Raw genomic sequence first — 6949 nt, 5'->3', positions numbered from 1 at the left:
GATCACGGCTTGTCTTAAAAAACGAAGACAATTTGACATTTGTCGTAGGAGAAGTCACACTGCAGGACTGTGTGCCATATCTTCTGACACTGCCAGAATTTCGTCAGAGGTAAAATTTGATCGCAACGGTCATTAATCGGCTGTCAGTGAACGTCAAACTACCGATCAAAGACTACAGATTTTAGCCTAGGATTATAGAAATCTTTTAGGATTTGCAAAATTTGCCTCAGACGACCAAATCGTGTCCAAAATCGCACAGTGTGCACCCGGCTTAAGTGTGACAAAATTAGGATTAACCTTAAAGTTTAGATTTACACTCACTAATTAAGTCAATGAACCCATCTCAACAAATTCAGACTGGCAAATCACTGGTACACTACTCTGGGCTATGTGCAGAGTAGTGTACCATTATACTGTTTTACTATTCCTGTAGTATTAAAGGGTTAGTTCACCCAAAAATGAAAATTATGTCATTAATGACTCACCCTCATGTCGTTCCAAACCCGTAAGACCTCCGTTCATCTTCGGAACACAGTTTAAGATATTTTAGATTTAGTCCGAGAGCTTTCTGTCCCTCCATTGAAAATGTATGTACGGTATACTGTCCATGTCCAAAAATGTAATAAAAACATCATCAAAGTAGTCCATGTGACATCAGAGGGTCAGTTAGAATTTGTTGAAGCATCGAAAATACATTTTGCTCCAAAAATAACAAAAACTATGACTTTATTCAGCATTGTCTTCTCTTCCGGAATCCTTTCCATTGAACTGATCCCATTGAATTGATTCCATTGAATCTGTCGGCGTTGGTAATGCACTTTTACGTCTCCGTGGTTGTTTTTGGCGATTAGGACATCCGCGACATTTTGAAGCATCAAATACATTTTGGTCCAAAAATAACAAAAACTACGACTTTATTCAGCATTGTATTCTCTTCCGGGTCTGTTGTCAATCCGGGTTCACGACTCTGCTTCTTCTTCTTCTTTCCTGTTTTACGGCGGTTGGCATCCAGCTTATTGGTGCATTACCGCCCCCTTCTGCAGTGACGCTGCTGATGTAAGACTCTTCTGACGTGTTATCCGGTGCGCCAGAGCTTCGTTTACAGTCTGAGGGAGACGCACGCTGTATTCAAGCTATTCTACATTGTTTGTATTTTGGTATTGCTATATTTATAAAATGGTGCGTAAGTGTGCATGTCGCGGATGTCCTAATCGCCAAAAACAACCACGGCGACGTAAAAGTGCATTACCAACGCCGACAGATGAAAGGATTCAATGGAATCAATTCAATGGAAAGGATTCCGGAAGAGAAGACAATGCTGAATAAAGTCATAGTTTTTGTTATTTTTGGACCAAAATGTTATTTTAGATGATTCAAAAAATTCTAACTGAACTCCACTGATGTCAACATGGACTACTTTGATGATGTTTTTATTACCTTTCTGGACATGGACAGTGCACCGTACAAACATTTTCAATGGAGGGACAGAAAGCTCTCGGACTAAATCTAAAATATCTTAAACTGTGTTCCGAACATGAACGGAGGTCTTACGGGTTTGGAACGACATGAGTCAATAATGACATAATTTTCATTTTTGGGTGAACTAACCCTTTAACAGTTTCTATATTAAAATATTTATTCAGCATTTTTATTACCCACCATTTCACATACAATTTAAAATTATATGAAAAAAATATGAATACTGTATGAATTTCTGATTGAGTAAAATTACAATGGAATGATGTGGTGTCAGTGGCGTGCAGTGGTGTTCTGAAATGAGGCACATTTTTTTTATGAATCATTGTAAATTCATGTGCATTACTCATCTTCCTTGTTAAATGAACATTACTTTACAGCACATCAAAAAAGAAAAAGAAAGAAACCAAATACAATTCTATTTTGTAATTTTACATTAACAATGTAATGTTCTATTTATCAAAACCAAGTCAATCCCATCAAGCATCAAGTGTTTTAAGCATTTCTACATTCATTCCAAAATAATAACTAAAGGCAATAATAATTTAAACAATATATTTTATTTGTGTATTACGGTTTTTCTTTTTAATTGTCAACCTAGGCTATTTTGGATCATCAGTCATGCTCCGTAAACACCGTCTGTCACAGACACGAATTGTATTTTTAATTTCACCAAGTTGATTGCTCTAAAAACCCCGCAGTCATCATGCTTTCAGTCCATTTCAAGTTTGATTTTGACGTGACATAAAGCGGTGATATCTAACTGTGATCTTACTTTTCAATTAGTCTTCCGATTGACGCCATCATTTGTTCAGTCAAACTGACGCGCGGAATGCGCACGTCAACGAGAGGCGGGATTTATTGCACAAACCAATCATATCCAATCATAACCAATTACAGTCATAGAGACATTGCCTCCTCTCACGTGACTTTCCCCCATTCATTCTCAATTACCCCCCACAAAACCCACCGCACGCCGGGGATCTGATGATTTTATATGGTTTCCTATGAGAGGAAAGGGAGGCATGACTCCTCTGTGTAACTTCATCTGCGGGTGTCGCTGTTGGGCAGTGTTCCTTAAAGGCCAATTCAAACCGCGCCGACAAACGCCAACAGACAAGTTTGTTGGCGTTTGTTGGCTGTTGTCGGTGCGGTGTGAATTGGCCTTAAGAAATACGCGTGACTTGCGCTCTTTTTAATGTCATAATTTGTAATATTTGTGTTGTTTTATATGTAATATGGATTATTTTCTCATCCTTTTTTTTTGAGGAGGCACTGCCTCGCTTGCCTACTCTGAGGAAACGCCCCTGTATGGTGTGTATTAAGAGGTTTAGGACCTCTTTTAATTCCAAACATTAACTATTTTCCCATGTACTTTCTCTCTTTACAGCTAGACAGTTTGAGTTGGGTACTGTACTTCCTGATTGTACATTCCTGGTTACTGTATGATCACATGACAAAAATATTGACTGTTGCCTGGATACAGGGGGTGGCTCAATTTACCCACTAGACTAGTTCATCATATCCCACTCTTCCCTGTGTCACATATCAAGCACAGTTTGCATATAGAATACTGATGCATGAAGACATTTGACTTGGAGGGTTTTTTACCACAGTTTTGAAAATATAACTTACGGCAGCCTGAGCAATATCAGCAAAGATTCATATTTGAAAATATGTATTGGTAATTTTTTTACCATTTTTTTTTTTTTTTTTTGCATAGCCATGACTGTAAAATATATCTATAAATCTCAGTCATAAAAAAGTGATTATAAGGTACTGCTTAAAACATAGTACAATGGAAAGTACAGTGCCCACTCCAAGATGAAGACCAAAGCATTTGTCATGTTTCATGTTTCAAATTATTGAAGAAAAAAAATCAAGAAAGAGAGGAGATGGCTTGCTAAACATCAGACTTAATATAGGGTTTCTGGATAATTATAGCCAAGTCATAGCCTAATTATAGTTTGGAAAATTGAACATTTTTCTACTTACCACATGCCTGAGGGCTACGTCCCATTTTGAATTGTCTATAGAGTCTAAGAGTTGGGTTTTAAAGGGTTAGTTCAACCGAAAATGAAAATTCTGTCATTTATTACTTACCCTCATGCCGTTCCACACCCGTAAGACCTTCATTAATCTTCAGAACACAAATTAAGATATTTTAGTTGAAATCCGATGGCTCCGTGAGGCCTCCATAGGGAGCAATGACACTTCCTCTCTCAAGATCCATTAATGTACTAAAAACATATTTAAATCAGTTCATGTGAGTACAGTGGTTCAATATTAATATTATAAAGCGACAAGATTATTTTTGAAACGCGAAACAAAACAAAACAACGACTTATATAGTGATGGCCGATTTCAAAACACTGCTTCATGAAGCATCAGGAACACAAATGAATCAGTGGCTGTGCCATGTTTATTATCGTTATCGTGAGCCATTTATCGTGATCGCATCCTATCATGAGGTACCCTCCGATTCCCACCCCTAGCCTTCGTATTATCTTTGGGGTCTATTTGACCCCACGCAATGTTTAACACCTCTAAAAATATGGTTGACAACTTTTTTTTTGCTTCATATTTGATGGGGGTCGTCATAATTCTCACGAAAACATAGATGAGGAGAATCCTAATTTTGAGACATTCTGCTCGGAATGAGATTCTTAGTGTTTTCTCTACTGTTGTCTCTCAACCACAAAGAGGTACATTACCTTTCAAAAACAGCAATTTATTATGGTCCCGCCCCCCACTTGAATGATAGGGTAAAGCCATGGCCAAAAGTTTTGGTGGTTCTCTGCAGTGGGTTGTAGTCTCAGAAACCCTCATTAGATAAACTGCCTGTTAAAAGTTTGCTGATTCAGTTGTGGTGTTGATCAGATGCATTTTACATACAGTATTTACAGTACATACAGTAAATGCTTCATTGGCAAAAAAAACAAGGAGTTTGAGGTCCTGGTAAAAGGTGATCAGCTAGCATAATTTCACTAATCACATCAGCACATGGGAAAGTGCAAACAAGTTCTAGTCAGGAGGAAAAAGTGCTTCCAGTCATTGTGTTCTTGCGTCTTCAATGGTTACCTCTAAAGAAAGACATGTACCCATCATCGCTTTGCAGCAATTTCTTTGCATGTGAGGCCATTTTGATGCAAAGCATCTGAAAGAACCATTTACTGGATCATCAAGAACTTCAAGTTGTGAAATTCAGCTGCATTGAAGAAGCCTTCAGAACATCCCAGAGTGTCCAGCAAGCGGCAGGACGGTCACCTCCTGAAGAGTCAACCCTGAACCATGTGCAGAGCTCAATATTGGCAGCAGGTGTGCATCTGTAGGCACAGTGAGGTCAAGAATTTTGGACAGTGGCTTGGTGAAGAAGGGCAGCAAAGAAGCCACTTTTCTCCATGAAAAACATCAAGGACAGACTAGAATTCTGCAAGTACAGCAAGGATTGGACAGCAGAAGACTGAAAGAAGTTATTTTTTCTGATGAAGCCCCCATCCAACTGTTTGAGACATCTGGAACATGAATAGTCCAGGGAAATAAAAGGTGAACGCTACCATGATGAGTCCTGTGTCATGCCAACAGTGAAGCATCCTGAGACCACCCATGAGTGGGGTGGTCCCAAGGGAGTGTCAAATTTGCCTCCAAACATACTGCATGTTATTACCCTTGATAGCAAATACATTATATATTATATTATATTATATTATATTATATTATATTATATTATATTATATTATATTATCATCAGCAGAGGGGGGGTCGGGGGTGATGGGGGATGTTGTTTTATTTAAAGAGCTATTTGAGTATAGTCAATGAAGAAACATAAAGTACCTGATACATAAACCTTTGAAAATAAAATCATATTCTGGAGGTTTTTAATTGCTGGGGTCAAACTGACTCCACAGGCAAACTGGCGTTTCTGGATTTTGAGGGTAATAGAAGGGCTAGTCAGGGCTGTGTTTCGTTATGTTCAGCATGTATATATATACTCCATTTCATTTTGTTCTCTGTCAGTTAATGTCATTGTTTCATGTGTGGATTGCTTAGTTGTTACTTATTGTTTTATCCTGTGTAATCTCCTAGACCATTAAAGACTTTATTTCACTATCTGTGTCGTGCTTGTTGGATCACCACGACAAAAGTGTGACAAAGAAAAATGCACCGGCTACTGCGATGGAACATTCCTGTCTGGAGTCTTTCCTCTGCCATTGGTTACATTCCCTCTGCTAGATCCGTCCAGCTGGGGTAACCCTGGTTCTACTGCCCGTGCTGGGGCCATCCAGCTCCTCAGCTCCGCCTTCTCTATTAGCTCCGTCCAGCCTCAGGCCTCCCGATCCCCAGCTTGGCTCGATGAGGCGGATTCCCAGGCTTCATCTTGGTCCTCCAAGCCCATGACTGCACTCTTGGCCTGTCAGCCTTTCTGCTCCACCTTGGCTCTGCACTCCCTCTACTCCACCCTGGCTCCTTCCTCTTTCAGCTCCGCCATAGGTGCCGATCTTGTGGGTGCTGAGGGGCTGGATTTAACCAATCAAAAAATCCATTGAGATTCGGGAACCACTCTGATTGGTGGATCTCACATCATGTCCTGGCATGTCATAATACACACAATTCTACCATTATATTCAGCATTACAACATGACAGCCTGACACTAAAGTTTGTGCTTTTTTTTTTTTTTTTTTCGGACAATAATAAATTGCATTTTAAATAATTAACTCCAAAATCATCAGGTATGATACAATACAGGGGTTCTTGTGAGTGCTAAGCACCCTGAAACGAAAGAAAGAGCACTATCAGTTGATATTGTAATAATACCATTTTGGTGAAACTGTTTGGAAATACTCCAGTTGTGTATTTGTGCTTGCTCTCTGGAGAACGTCAAATGTTTCTATTTACAGCTGTCACTCATAGCATAAGACAAAATGGCATGTGAAAATAGATGCGTAGTAAGCATTGTAAATGCAGACTAATAGATTAAAAGAAAAATATTTGTATCAGAATATTTTTGAAATTCTATTTATTTGTAAAAGTAATGTCTTGTAAATAATCTTATATCTCACTGCTATGTCTCAGTGTCACACATTGCTATTCTTGTTTTGGTGAAGCCAATTGCTTACATATTACATTTGCAATTTAATAGAGCATCAGCCAAAAATTAAATTTGCACATCTGTGAAAGTTTCCAGGTTGGAAATCCGTTATCATGTGGCATTTTAGTGAAATCAAGTAGGAAATTCCAACTTTCTGAATTGAATGGATTGCAACATTCCATTGAAAATATCAACAGAAGGAAAAAAATAAATAAAAGAAAGTCTTGTATATAATAAGCATTACGTCTTTAAGGAAGATCACTGCAGCACAGCATAGTGTCAAGACATCTGTTCTACAGCTTGACTGAGAAAATGGTTTATGTTTAAAACGCAGTGTGTGTATATCGTCTTTGGAGTGTGTTCATGGAGTAATGACAGATTCT

Source organism: Megalobrama amblycephala, linkage group LG21 (genome assembly GCF_018812025.1).
Source record: "Megalobrama amblycephala isolate DHTTF-2021 linkage group LG21, ASM1881202v1, whole genome shotgun sequence".
NCBI lineage: Eukaryota > Metazoa > Chordata > Actinopteri > Cypriniformes > Xenocyprididae > Megalobrama > Megalobrama amblycephala.
The sequence above is the reverse complement of the archived record's forward strand: the minus strand, read 5'-3'. Positions refer to the sequence as shown.